General features: G+C 39.8%; 1 protein-coding gene and 1 long non-coding RNA gene across 3 annotated transcripts in view; both read right to left on the reverse strand.

The window, feature by feature from the left end:
- Positions 1-15,161, reverse strand: part of LOC107994871 (3-phosphoinositide-dependent protein kinase 1) — a 491,030-nt gene that overhangs the window by 271,887 nt on the left and 203,982 nt on the right. The window lies entirely within an intron of this gene.
- On the reverse strand, positions 511-4,668 carry LOC114577083 (uncharacterized). Its single transcript, XR_009831929.1, has 2 exons — positions 3,343-4,668; positions 511-3,268 (listed from the first exon to the last, which is right to left on the reverse strand). It is a non-coding gene; the product is annotated as an uncharacterized LOC114577083 (long non-coding RNA).

A 15,161-nucleotide genomic window follows, 5' to 3' on the forward strand; every position in this document is an offset into this window, starting at 1 on the left:
GCGCTTGGCTGTCAAGAACGAATAAATAGCAACAAAGTTGATAATTAATCGCCTGGTGCATTAATCATCATGTTGGGGAACTACCGGTTGCTGTATCGGGCGCATGCGTGAAAACATTCAACCGCGAACTTTGCTGAATCCGGTATGCAACTTTGATAAAACTGTAAACGTAATTAATCGTTTCTAAACCGCTCGCCTTTTGTTTTATCTCGTGGTAAAACGCGATACCAGGCTCGATTGATAAGATCGTGGAATGTAGAAAGTTGCATTTGTTTATTTTGGAAAAATTAAAGGTAAGATCAGAAAAGTTAAAATTTTGAGCTTCTTCTTTGAGGATTCGCTTAATTTTTTTTTTTTTTTAATTCAGGAAAATCATGATATTTAAAATTAAATGTTATTATAGTATAGAATAATATAGAAAGTTTGGAAATAAATTGAAAGCAGAATTAAATTTTCAAACGGTTCGATCGATCGTTTCTCCTTTCTCCTTTTTGGTTCAAAGAAACATAATAAATTTTAAATTTTATTGGCCGGATTTTATCAGCAATGGAAATACATTTACACGCATAATTGTACAATTATTTATCTTGAAAGTGGTGAAAAAGTTGTAAAATGTGGAAAAATAATTTATATATGTACGACAGGAATAAAAATGAATAGGACAACGTACGACTTGGACACACACGTGCCCAAGTTGTTTAACCGGTTGGTGGATTGTTTTCTCCCACGCAATGATAAATTTACAGTTTTTCGGATATGTTAGACGCAAAGCTAACATACCTACTGCATTCCTTGTTATTCGTTTCTCAATAATTAATTACATTATTAATAAATTATCCCCTACGTTTATTTGAATAAAAAATTTTAATACATCGAATAAAGTCTCTCTCGAAACTCTTATCTAAAAATAACACGTTATATTTTTTCATTCATAATATTACATAGCGGAAAAACAAATTCCATGACCATGCTATAGCAATAGACTTTCAAGTACGAAGCTGATATAATTTTGATCGCTCACAGAAGAATTATTTTCGCCAATCTTTCTTTAAATTTCCTTCGACTATCCTTCTATAGACTATCTTTCCATAAAACTCTTTCTACCTCTAAAAAAAAAAAAAAAAGAAAAAGAGAAAGAAAAAACGAAACCAACGTCAAGTTCGATCGTTCCATCCTTCCGTTCCCTCGGTATTTTTCCGCCTGTTATTCGTCATAAAACCGTAGTAAAAGCGAGGAAGCGGAAAAAAAAAAAAAAACAATCGAACTGGGTCAAAGAAAACCGTGGTGGCGTGGGTGGTGAATGAAGTTGTAGCGTGCGTGGAATCGATGCGGTGGAAGAATGAATATTCACGTGCGCGCGCGAGAGGACAAAAGCTGCGTAACTCTCCTCAGCAGAGGCTGGAAGAGAAGAATCCTGTCCGTCCGCGGAGGAAGTTGGACCGATGAAGAAGTATCGTGTGTACTACGGTTAGATGAAGGTGTTCCACGAGCACAAAGACGTCGCGTGTACGCACGCGTGCACCAAGGAGTCGAATAATGGGAAGCACGGGCATTCAATGTCTCTCCTCTCCATTGTGGCCTCGGTCGAAACGAAAAATAAGCCTTTTGTGCCGGGAGGATAGATATTTCGAGAATGGAATATTCGTGAATGGAGCTTTCTGTTTCTAAAATTGCCTGTATTTTAACGAACGATACTCGAAATGGTTATCGGGTATGTATAAGGAAACTTTATAACTTTTTTAAGTTTAAAAGGTTGAAATAAGACAATCCCACGGAAAAAACGAATTATCTAATGATCGAGAGAAGTGAATGGAATGATTCGTGTGAAAATTAATTCGATTAAACACGTTTTCGAACAAGAAGAAAGATTTATTCGAGACATTCCGTGTGTACCAACCTGGCAGCTACTATTATATATATTTTTTATTCAAGATTTCTGGTAAACTTGTTTTGACAACTTAACCGAATTCAAAGAGAAATTATACGGTACACGTATATAATATAAACGACATAACACGAAAACCGGCCACGAAATACAGGATTTCGTTCAAGCAACCGAATTCATTAACGAGGCTCCCAACCCTTGGCGCCGAGTGTCGGAAATATCCTTGTCTTACCCTCTTCAACCTGCTGTCCGTTTGTGTATACGCAATGTCCGGATTAAAGCATCGCAATTTTCATCCCTTCGAATAAAATTCCTGCCACACATGTGCCTCGCCACATCTCCACGTCAGTCGAAGGATATATCCTCCCTCCCTAAAATCCTTCTTTCCAATCCTTCTCGCTTCCTCGCTTTATGCATACATTTCCCCCGCCATTTTATTAAACTTATTGACAGATATTTAAAAACAAAATCCTCCGAGAAAGGATGTCAATTTAAGAAATGCCATTGTACATTTGTACTTGAAATTTCTTTCTTCTTTTCTTTCCCTTTTTTTATTTCATCTCTCTCTCTTTCGTTAAAAATGGGGCACTGATTCGCGCGTGTTCGTCCACGCGAATTCGAAACGAGATTTTCGTATAACGTTGCAAAAGAAGAGGGAATTTACACGGTTGCAAATTGTTTCGCGTTCAGGTTCGATAGGAGAGCGTAAGGCAGGGCATAACCCGCGCGAGGGAAACAAGTCGGAAGCGCGTGGGCAATATCCGCGTGGGCAGGCACGAGGAAAGTTGTCCACTTCTTTAGTTACTTGAGTTACCGTCTCACGGAACGCTTTAAACTTCATGACTATGCAGCGAGAATATTAAATTAAGCGGTTTATAATGGAGTTTCGACCGTGGCAAAATGTCCCTCTCCTTTCGCCATTTTATTAACAGCCTGACATTTTCTTCCCACCTTTTCTTTCTTTTTTTTTTTTTTTTATTCTCGATAAAAGGTCTCGAGGATCGGTTGGAAGGGAACGGAAAGTATATAAATTCTCCTCCTTTCTTCGCGCGGATCGCGATCTCCAAGGAATATTTGAGGATATTGTTGTTCGAATAGAAAGTACTCGAAGAGGAGGAAGAGGGGTATACAATGGGGAAGTTGTTCTCGCGAAACAAGACGTACAAATTAAACGAAACACCCTGCACAATACTTTTAAACGAATCTCCTTTATACCCACGCCAATCAACCACCAGAAGCACATCTATTTTCACCCAATAAGATACAGCTAAGACGTGCCAAGGCGCCGTTCACCGCCCACCCTCGCAGTTCCCCACCTTCGTGAATCATCCATCCATCCACCCACACTCGACTTTCCCGTTTCCAACCGACTACAGGGGACACCTAAACAACGACGATCGATTCTCAGCTAAAAATTCAACCTCGATTACACATTCCAAGGAATATAACAGACTTACCAAATGTATTCGATTCCGGTTCCCAATCGCTACTAACGACGCAATGTTTCCACTCTCCTCGATACGTTCTCTCGTCCAAATAAACATTGAATAGATACAAGCATGTAAATAAACACAGATAAGCCTCAATATTTCCAATTCCCTCTTCGTACATCACACATACTCGAATTGTTGGAAAAATCGTACTAGAAATATCGCAGCGTACCGTCACCGCCACCCACCACCTTATTCCAGGCAAGGCCGCGGCGGGCCCCCTGCCCGGTGGTGGGCCCTGTCGGTGCGTGCAGTTCGGGCGGAAATGCGAAAAACCGCTCGCCTCGGTACAAATAAGGCAGCGCGGACACCCACACGCTCGCTCAATCCCACACGAAAACGCACGGCCGCGTCCGCTTCCTCTCACGATCCCCGCGGATCCCATGAATGGTCCGTGGGCAATCAATGGGCTTACGCGCGTCTCTCCACCCACGCTACCCGCTCCGCTCGGTCACGTGCACGCGCGTTCTCCGCCTCGCGGTATCCGCTTCTTCCGGACCCCCTTTTCCAGACGCGTGTCACGGAAAAATTGCGCTCGCTTCGAGCAGTTGGAATCGTTGGGATTCTTGGAGGGGAGGGGGTTTAATTGCATTTGATCGGGGTTTGATGGGGGTACTTGTGAGGGGCGAGAAGAGATGCGGGCATCGATTGCTTATTTCTGATATAGAATTGGGATATTCGTGGAAAATTGTACGGAAGTGTTTCGTTAGATGAGAAATAATTTGACGTTTAAGAGTTGAAATGATTATACGTGTATTTGAAGAAAGTTGAGGTAAGATGTTTTGGAAAAATTTTAAGGAGACTGGCTGATGAAATAATTTACGACTCGTGGTCGATTAAATTATATTGCTATCTTAATTAAGTTTTAAACAAGTTGAATTGAGCGGTGTTCCATCGAGGATGGAACGGTTGATTAATTTCTCGCCTTCTTTCTTTTCATTCATCATTCAAAAAAGACACGCAACTTCTATCGTGGAACGTGTTTCGTGCTATCCATTTTTTTACACTTAGAGTAAATTATTAACGATGAAGATCTCCCTTCGAATCGGCAATTGTGAAAATCCACCGTGAAAATAGTTTCATTAAGCGAGAGGAGTAAGCGTGCGAGTATCTGTAATGAACCAACTTGTTCCTGCTGTTTTATTTCTGCAATTAGGTATGTTTGCTTGTGAAATATCTCATAAGTTAAATATGATTTGTTGGCTTGATAGAAGATGAAACGCGTTTAGTTAACCGGTTACGCGTTCGTTTAAAAGTTTTATATATAAATATTTGAATTATAATTTGGAATCGGTAATGGACGAAACGATTGACTATTATTTCCTACTTATTTATATTGAATTTGAAAGTATCTTCGAATTCGCATTTTAAAAATCTGTTGGAAAAAATAATCGACTACACGTGGGTAAATACACGCGCATGCAAATTAACCGGCTGGTCATTTTCATAAATTCGAAACGGCGGAAACTCGACGTTGCGTTTTCTCGCGGGAATCCCGCGCGAATTAAAGCACGACCGGGCTCGTGTAACAACGAGAGAAGTAGCCGCTCCCGAGGGAATTTATGGTTTCGACGTTTCTCACACCGCAGACCCTTGCACGCAAGCTCGTCGAATGGGATCGCACGAAAGTGGCGAGAACGATACGTTCCATAGACCTATAAAACTTCTATCTTGATCTCGAGCTTCTCTTTCATCTTCCTTCTTCCCCCAAATGTTTACCAATACAATTCTCTATAATAATTTTCTAAATAGATAGGATTTTTAATATATATAAATTTTGAACGCTCGAGATCTGAATGTTTACTCAGACTTTTTTAATTTAAATTCGTGTTGGTTAACCATCCCTCGAGAGAAGGTTTCAATTATTCTTGTGTTATATATCTCATGGTTGCATTTTCAAATATTATCGAAATAAAATTCTGCTCGTTTGAAAGAAGAAAAATGTAGGAACGTCGCTTTCAAATCGGAATCTTCTTTTACGATGAGATAAATTTTCAACGAGAGGATTCAAACGATAAAAATGAGAAATCGATGAATTCATTTGCAAGAACAACTCTATTAGAAACATCTGTGTATTTAATTAAGACACAGATTCTTATCCAAGAAGACTCTGGTGAAAAAGTTCAAGGATCTCCTAACCGGCCATTATACACCCAATAACCCAATTTCCTAGGCGTTAAGGCGTTCGTGTCCAACTTGGCCAACCCGGCCGTGACATTTACAGCGACGATCATCGTATCGAACGTTATGTCGCCGGCCGTCGAGGACGACATTGCCGCGAATTTAAAGAGATTTCGTGGGAAGAGGACATTGCCGGTTCGAATCCATGCCTGCCACCGAATAAACCAGTTCAAAAGCGCGCTAACGGGCTTTTTGGCGCCGTGTTACGAACGTGAAACATTTTCTGCAACCTCGTCTGCGACGACTGTTTCTATTCGCAATAATGGTTTCGATTGCGGCTTTTCGTTGGGCCAGGGACGAATGAAATATTCGGAGGGAAATATTCGCTCGTTAATTTCGAGTATATGTTTTATTTTGTCCCGAATAAAATGTGCACACGTGTGGTGCGCATTATGAATAATGAGTTTCGTCGAAACGAGTCATTTCGAAAATTGTGTATCATAGCGATTCGATCACTCTGCTTTAGAATGAAAACGAGGATTCGTTTCTCGAATAAAATTCTAATTAAATATTTATCGATTATACATGATATTTCTTTAAACAGCTAACGATAAATACTTGGACGTATACCGTTGAAAATAATATTTTTACTAATTTCAATCCCTTCGAGACTTACAGTAAACGTTATTTTTAGTATTGCGATCTTGGAAAGTGAAAGATGTGAATAATCCTAAAATCCAGAGACAGAGATACATACAAACACTCTCGCGACAGTCGTTACACCCCTTCGAATTTCTCCAAAACACCACTTACCCCCAGAAATGTGGAAAACGGCGGGAAGAAGAATACGTTGTTTCGCAGAAATCATTAGAGTATTCGACGCGGCGGAAAACATGCGCTCCCGCGTATAACGATTCAACAATGGCGAACTCTCGTTTTAATGGGATCGTCCACCGAACCGTATTTCGTGTCTTTCGCGATTAATCGTACACGTGTCGTCGCCTCGTGAAATGGCAATTACTCAAACAGGTTCGCATGCACGTAAGTGCAGAACGCAGAAGTCTCCACGGGGTAATTAACCCATTTGCATCCACCAACATTCTAGAACGCGCATTAAACTGTCCATTATCACCCCGTGCTCGCGTCTACGCGACGAATCGGGGCAAATCACCCCATCGTGTCTCTCGTCGTCGAACTCGTTTTCGAAAATTGCCGACAAAATTCGTTTCTAAATTTGAAGTCGTAAAGGAGAGTCGTAGAGAGAGAGAGAGAGAAACAAACGTTTTCCTTTTTTTTAATACATTCAACGCACACATACGTTTCACGACGCGTACAATCGCGTTAAAATTTTACGGAGAAATGGAAAAAAAAAAGGAAAAGGAATTTTTCACGAGCGTTGTCGTCAATATATGGCGCAGCCATTTTGAATCTCGTTCCGTTTTCCTTGTTTTGTTGAAAAAATGAAACGAATGATTTTGAGGAATTTCGCGTGAAATGTGCTGCGCAAACATAAATCTTAAGAATCTTTTATTTTTTATAAATCGAGAAATGGATGAGATAGAAATTGATAATGTAAATTTTGAGAGAAATAGATTACTGTATAAAAGATCGAGAGAAAATAGTCTAAATTATTCATCCTACCCAAGAGCATAGAAGAGAATTCGAATTTCTATGATGTTTCAAAATATTAACCAAAGAGGGCAGTACAATGCAGACGTATATCGCGCGAACAAACTATTCGAAACTAATTAAAAAAATTCCTTCTTTCCTCGAACTACATTGAAAAAAAAAAAAAAAAAAAGAAAAAGTGCAAAGAAAATCCGTTAAAAATCGTTCGATCATCGATAAAAAAAAGAAAAAAAACGCGACAAAGGATAAATTGCGAAATAAAGCCAAAGTCGTGGCGGGAAATAAAATGGCGTTGACGTAACACGGTTCACCGGAATGCGTACGAGGAGCTCGCTCCTTCGGAAAATCGACCTGTCCATTTATCATGTCACGAGGCAGCCGAGGCGTCGCATCATGACTCCACCATAAAACCATGTTACCGGTGTACGGTGGCTAGGCGTCCACGTCTAGGAACCATGGAACGTCGTAAAACCGCGAAACAAACGCGCGTCACGGGAACGAGATAGATCGTTCAAGGGCGACCGCAGACAGCACTGAATACCCTCTCTCCGCGAGTGTATCCGGTTTATTCGCTTAATAAAAAAACGAAAGTTCTTTCCATATTTAAGGGGCATAAACTTATGGGTAATATCCGCTGATGGACCATGAACCTGGATCCTCTTGCTATCTCTATTCATTTATATTTCATTTATTTCATTTATTCGGAATCAGAATAAATTTTTTTGGATTAATTTCGTTTCGGTGATTGATGCTTCGTTTTTGACGGATATTTTTTCCCCTTCACCTTCGGTGGAATTAGTATTTCAGTTTTGTGAGTTTAGCAAAATGACGAGTGGATATAAACGCGAGAGTCAAATTTTTATTGAACTTTTACTTAAACGATTTAAATATAAAAGATCGCTGCGGGATATACTTTGTAAAAATTGGCCGTGGATATAACGACAACGAGACAATTGATAATTCTTTAAAAACAAAGTTAAGTTTCGGCTATAGTTTATTACTCAACGAGTCTCGTAAAACGCGTTCCAGGCGCCGGCGCTCGAGATCGATGCGTCAATAAAGTTACATTACATTTTCTCGACAGTCGTCGAGAGTCGAAAGAAAGAAGAAACGATCGGGACCAAGTATTGATTCTCATTTCTCTCGATACGAAGGGGCTTACAACACGATTGTGGAAATAAACAAGAGTTAAATCCCTCCGTTTTCTGCCCCTCCTCCCCCGGCCAGTAAAATCTACTTTCGCATAAATTTGCATATATTATCGATAAAACCGCGAAACGAGTAAAATCAATTTGAGGGGAGGGGGAACACATTGTTCCGGTTATTTCGTGTCCACCGCGGTGCACAATACGGAATGGGGGAATAACGGGGATACTTGCAATGCGATTAACGAAAATTCTTGCGGCAAACGAAACTTTCTGTTTGCTCAGGATCGAGTGGGTCCGTAACAATGCTTATTACTCGATAAAATCGCGCGATCGGAGAACGTAACGGGTTAATTTCTATCGCGGTAAAGGACAATCGCGTTCGAAATCCTGGTTAAAATGGCGTAACAATAAAATAATGCCGGTCATTCGACGCGCCTATTAATTTTGTTTTGAAACGAAACGAACCGTGAGCTTTCCTTGGATACGGATTTCTGCCGCCGCCATTCAAACACCCCGATTCTCCATGTGCGTAAATCCCGTTTCGAAACGGACGATGACAGAAAATGGAAATAACCTTTGCTTTTCGAAAACTGGCGCGTGTAGTGCGAGTGTAACAATTGAAACATCGAAGATTCTTTTTTAATCGGATCTCTCCCGCGTATATTTCAATATCCTTGGTTTAATTATCATATCACTCGTTTAATTTATGTCAGAATATCCAAGCAATTATTTGTGAACAATAATTATTAGCAAAACAGTTGTTTAATTCGAGGAATATTGGAGAATGGTTATTTGAGAATATTGAAAATTCTATCAACAGTTAGACCCGAATTAAGAGGGAATTTTTCTTTTTTTTTAAATCGAAATCGATCGAATAAATGCCATAGGCGAGAAAGCACAGAGCTCACCGTGGTTTTAAATACGTAATCGACTTTGACGAGACTTTATTCTGGGACATCATACCGAAATAGAAACAATAACACGACAACTTCTATTCTCGTACTCTTATCGATATCAAGCTAATAACGCAAGTGTATAGAATAATAGAATTTCTCTAGTTCGAGAGAAGATATTCCGAGAAAATTGATAATTTATACAGCGATTTATTTCCTATCTTCTTTATACGTTCCTTGCTCGTATAAACATAATTTTACGGGCGAAGAAAGCGAGTTTTTATTTCTTCTTTTCGCCAACAAACAATCGATTACAATTTTTTCCTTCAATTTGCAAAAAGAAAAAAAAAAGAAGAAAAATTCGTTTGAAAAATGGACAAAGGACATTGGCACGGGAAAGGCGGAAGGGCAGCAGAGTCGATTGCGAGATTCGGCTATAAATTATCGACAAGCATCGCGCCGATACAATCGTTCGATTCCCATATGGCGCGGGCTGCAAAGGGTCAGGGCCCAGCACTAACTTTCCAATTTTCATGCAGTTCGCCCTGACGTCTCTGCTATCCTACGATCTATCCCACACTCTACACGCGCAGAATTTCGTAGAATAATTTTTGCGCCCTTCACGCTCGATTCCCTTCCTCGAGAATTCGTCATCGAATATTGAAGGAGAGAAACACGTACGAAAAAAGGGAAGAAAGAGGGATATCGATGACAGCTGTCGAAAAAATATATTTTAAATTAATTAAAATAATTTAATCGATAAGAATGTTAACTTCGTTGCAAGTCTTGATAATTTTGATAATTGTAAAATTGAAATTATAATAATTATTGGGCTTTTGAATGCCTAAGAAAAATGAAAATTTGGATTGTTAACGTTTAAATATGGAGATTATACGATTAAAGTATATCCAAGATGAGTGTAATCGTACTTTTCACATGCTAATTAATTCCAAAGTTAAAAATGTATATATATTTATATCTACATAAATAGGTTTTAAGACTAACGTAATAAAAATAGCTTTATAAATAATATTTGTATCGATAATATTGCAAAGAGAAGATGTACAAATAGAAATACGATTACATTACATATTTATAATAGAGATTTTTCGTAATAGAGATAACATTGATAAAGAAAGAAGAGAAAACGATACTTCTCTAAGTTATGTCTAGTGAATTTTGAGATATTTTTACAAGACAGGATCGTGGATCAATGAATGAATATGAAACAATAATATTTAGGTTCGATGGATGAAATAGGTACGATTTTGCTCGAGGATGGAAGCTTTAGGTTCTATAAAAGAATGACGAAAACGACACGTTCCATTCCGCGTGAATCATCGTCGACCAAAAGCAAACAGTTTCGCCACTGGAAAATCGTGCAGCAATTAAATAAATTCGGTTGTAAGTAATCCACGAGGATCCATAATCAAAGAAAATTACAAGAGTACAATTTGCAAAATTCAAAAGTTGCAATAAACACTATGAAGATGAACCCTTCGATAACCTTTACTTATTACAATATATATTAACAAAATTCCAAAATTATTCCCGTTCAAAACTCGGGAAAAAAACATTTCACCAAAAAAAAATCTTAAAAGCATCCGCAATCAACAATGAATCATCAAAGGAAAGGAAGGATCCAACCCCACGCGGAATCGTGGACATCCGAGGGACACTGGGAGGGAATCGTGCACGACTCGTGCGACAGAAAGAAAAAGAGAGAGAGACAGAGAAGCTGTTTCTGACGAAAGGTGGACCGATGCGGGGGGACGATAAACCGGCCGGTTGAATACCGGCTACGGGGGCGGCACGACTGCCATTATTATCGTTGCTCGTTGCCGGTGTCGGTGAATATGGCGGTAGGCCTGTGGCGGCCCGGCTTGTCCACCAATGCGCCCGGGGGCCGGTGCACAATGCATCGGCGGGGACAAGATGCCGACTTCGAGATAGGCAAATGTAAGGTGGCGGTGCAACGAACGAACCAAGGGACGCCGGCCCAATCGATTTTTGCGATAGAAACCGCGCCGAGACGAGGAATCGTGAAGGAATCGCGCGCGTGTAACGCGAGGAGGGAGAAGGAAGAAGAGAAATTCACGATCGGGATAGCGCTGTCGGACGCAATTAACCAAACGTGGCAATTTTCGAGTGATTGTGGATTGGTGGTTGCAGATTTCGAAGAGGAAAGATATCGGTGGAATATATTTTATGTAACACGTACGTGTAAATTCTTATCGAAACGTCACGAAAGAATTTACTTGTCTTTGAGAAAATCGAGAACTAATTTCAACATGGAAAAGATCTAAGTTCCTCGAGATATTCGAGGCTTTCGAAAAATTATCTTCTCCCATCCTTCTTTTCTTTTTCGAGTGTACGCGCGAAAAGCGTAGGCAGAGCTGATTAACTGGTCTAAAATGGGCAAAGGCTCACCGGTTAAAGGCGCAGCCTGGTGTGGGTAGGAGCAAACTCGGTCGACGGTATTTACAATCGCGGCGAAACGCATTCGAAACGATCCCCGCATCGAATCGTGTGGGTGAAGCATCCTGTAACACGCTCGTAACGTTTCCAACCTCTGCACGAAACTGCACACTTTTTCCACGCGATTCCGCGCGAATATTTCTCGCGCGTGTTACGTCCGCCGCGCGTACCCACGCTGTGTGTGGGAGGTATGGAAAGAGAGAAACGGATCGTCGCGACAATGCCACCGGAAATTGACGTTTCCATTGCATAATGGCGGACTTCCGCTTCCTCGCGAGGAATGACTCCGTCCGGCTTGTCACTTTTATAATGGCCTTTAAAAACATGAATGGAGCCAGAGCCGCGCGCGAGCAAGCGCGCGTTTGGGCGGACGTGGCCACTAACACGTCGCGTTGTCCCCCTTAACATTTCGAACAGTCACAGACACAGGGGATCCAGGAGAGGAAAGAATCTGTCACCGATCGACTTTTGCGAGATGATCATGACTAGGAATGTAGATCGAAGGATCTGGATTTTTGTTCCGTTTGCTTCGTGAGAGTTATTAGTGCGTTCGTTGAAATAGAAATTGGAATCATCGTCATCTTTGAGGGGGGAAATCGTTGGAATTTCTTTGTGAGTCTTCAAGTTCACGAGAAAGTGTATAAAAAAGAAAGAAGAGGGAACTAAGGATCAGTGAGAAAATATTTCATCTCTATTATTCCGTCTTTCTTGATACATTTTATTTTTACCTCTTTAAAAAAAGTTAGTAAGCTTGGACGAACTTTATATAGAATTTTAAATACAGTCTAATTTATCTACTCCTAAAAATAACATTAACAAAAGTTCAGATTTATTATTATTTCAAGATAGTACAAAAATTTTTATCAAAGATTCTTCGTTTCTTTAATCATAAAGGTTTGATTCTGTACCCAATATAATTTAATAAATAAATTGACATTTTTCGTATCGACTTTTGTATTGTATTTTTCTACAATTCATTGTTCTAAGGTGTTTCACCAATATAACATTCCGTGCCATTCTCAGTGCATCAGAGAATACCATTCATTGAACCGAGACGCTTCGACCGAGGACTTCCGCGTGGGCGATCGAATAGAACGCGTGGGAAACGTGGTGCGGTTTTCGAGAAAAGTCGAGGTCGAGCTCTCCCTTGGGGGAAAAGTCGTCTCGATTTTGGGTCAATCGAAGCCCGCATACGCACGACACTTGATATTATGGAAATACGCAACGTTTAATCGTCTGTGGTCTATGAAATAGGAAAGCAGGAACTACGAGTTTGGAATAAATGTATTCCTTAGAATTTGAAGAAATCTAGCTAGGATATATTGTTGGCGCAGAAAATTTATTAATGCGAGTAAAATTATTATTGGATTCCAAGCGGATAGATATTTTAATTTTGAATGAAATTGTTAGAAATATTTAATTACAAAGATAATGGAAAATGAAAAGGCGATTTTAAACCCAGCGGAATATTTATATTATGGAATAATTAAAAATTTACAATTTTTTAATTATTAATATAGAACGCTAAATATGTCTCGTATTTATTAATGGAATTATAAATAAGAATTTTAAATATTCCAGTTTGGAATTTTAATTAAGTAATATTTTTATCCATTCTTATAGCAATTTGAAACATTTTCAAACGTCACACCATTATTCCAGATATTATGCAATGGTAAAATAAAGGAATTTCTATTATAACCGAGGAGCACGTTTCACTCGTGAGAAGTCGCCATCTGTTTTTTCCGGGGCCCGCCATTTCGAGGAAGTTTAGTACATACCGTGTGAATGTTAGTAAAATGGCACCCGTGGCTTCTCTCCTATCGCCACGATCTAATAGATCCACTTCGGTAACATGCGGGCGAAGAGTCGAACAAACAACCCGTGACCCTTCGTATATTCTGCTCTTCGTGTACTCTCGGTGGCAAAGGGCCTCTAGAGCGGCAATTATTTTTCGTTTAAATCTTCCGGTAGGGCCACTTTTCACAAGACAATGAATTTCTGTCGAATCGCCAGAGCGGTGAATGAATCGCACAAAGCGTGTACGAAACGCCAACAGAATAATATTTGACTTTTGTAATAAATACAACGTAGGGAACGAGTTAGAAGTGAGATCCTAGTAGCATTATTGATTTATCTCACATGAACACGCTTTTCCCTGCATATATAAATCGTAATAAAATTAATAAACCGTAATATCGATGCGATCATCATGATTATATCTAATAATAATTTTCGATTTTAATACGTCATTAACGCAAATTCGTTTCACTGATTTTATTTCGATATAGGATTTATCAATCTTTTGTTATATGCTATCGTATCGATATTATTTTATTAATATACATGTATATATCTAACATAATCAATTATCAAAACTACAAAGCACGATAATCAACTATATACAAATACCGATCTACCTATAAAAAGATAAAGAAAAAGAAAATGAGACAAATAAATTCTAAAAAAGAAAAATACACGAGGAATTTACGAGGAAACTACTGTGTTCGATATATATATATATACACTTCAATAATTTCCATTTCTCGCTACCAAAGATCCAGATTAAAATTCTCAACAAATCTCTCAATCGACTTAAGCAAGTTACGCGTACGCAACTTTAGAATGAGGGGGGGCCGCATTGAGGCGGTTGGGAATGGCACGACGCGGCACAAGGGCTAAACAAGAGCAGTTTAGGCGATTGGTTTGTGCACGAAGCGGGCTAAATTGAGAGCGTGGCATCAGGAGACCGGGAGATTTCTTCTAGACTGGGTGGCGTGACGGTTTCCAGGGTGTCACCGAGCCATTCACAGGCCGTCGTGCCGCCTCAAGTGATACACAAAAGCAACCGCCGCGGCACCCGACTACCGGTCACTCATAATAAGGAAGTAACTAACAATGCTAGGAACTTTTTTCTTCTTTTCTTTTTTCTTTCTTTTTTTTTTCTTTTTTCGTCACCGCGCGCCGGCGACGGTTCTCAAGCTGTGTTTTCTGCCTTTCTCCCCCTCCTCTTTCCCTCCAGCTCCGATGGTCGCTGGTCCGTTTTACCGACCGGCGCACGCCTCGCTACAGATCGCGGAGAAATTGTCGGAGAAAGCCGTCTGTAGCGATTTTTTCCTTTTTCTTTTCGCGGAGCGAAGTTTGCGTAGGAAGAGGGATACTGGATACTTGGATCGATAAATGGAAGAGATTCGAAGAACAATTAAATTGTCGATAGAGGTGAGTTTGATGTATCGTTCAGAGAAGCGTGAGAATAAAATCGGAGGAGTAGAAAGGTTCTAGAATGACCGAGTGTAGCGAAAATGATAAGTCACGAGCTTGGAACAATTAATGATAATCGATTATGATAAGTAACGATCGGTGAATTGTTTCAACTTTTTCAAAAAAGAAAAGTTGCAAGAACACGCTTCCATCGTAGATTTTTATACCAATTCATGCTGATAAGTGATTTTCTTTGCTTGCAAATTACACGCATTTAACGTTCGTTGATCTCTAAAAGAATTTTTCCTCGGAGGAG

This window comes from Apis cerana, linkage group LG1 (assembly GCF_029169275.1).
Source record: "Apis cerana isolate GH-2021 linkage group LG1, AcerK_1.0, whole genome shotgun sequence".
In the NCBI taxonomy this organism is placed as follows: domain Eukaryota; kingdom Metazoa; phylum Arthropoda; class Insecta; order Hymenoptera; family Apidae; genus Apis; species Apis cerana.